This window comes from Aulonocara sp. 'chitande type north' Nkhata Bay, linkage group LG3, assembly GCF_057382095.1.
Source record: "Aulonocara sp. 'chitande type north' Nkhata Bay isolate Kocher_YH1m ecotype deep benthic linkage group LG3, A_spYH_male_GT1.1, whole genome shotgun sequence".
NCBI lineage: Eukaryota > Metazoa > Chordata > Actinopteri > Cichliformes > Cichlidae > Aulonocara > Aulonocara sp. 'chitande type north' Nkhata Bay.
The window spans coordinates 25,400,591-25,400,794 of NC_141346.1; positions in this window are offsets into that span (position 1 = coordinate 25,400,591).

The following is a 204-nucleotide window of genomic DNA, read 5'->3' on the forward strand; positions in this document are numbered from 1 at the left end:
TTAAAAATTATTTATATAGAAGAAGCAGTAAATAAAAAGGGTTAAACACACAGTTTCACTCTCTAACTGATCCTCTTCCTGGAGTGAAGCACAGCCTGATAACCCTCCCTCTTCTTCCTGCTCTTAAACACAGCACCTCCTCTCTGTCCACGTGTTTCCTCGTTCCCTCCCCTTCAGATCTGCACTTTGAAGATGGGTGTAACC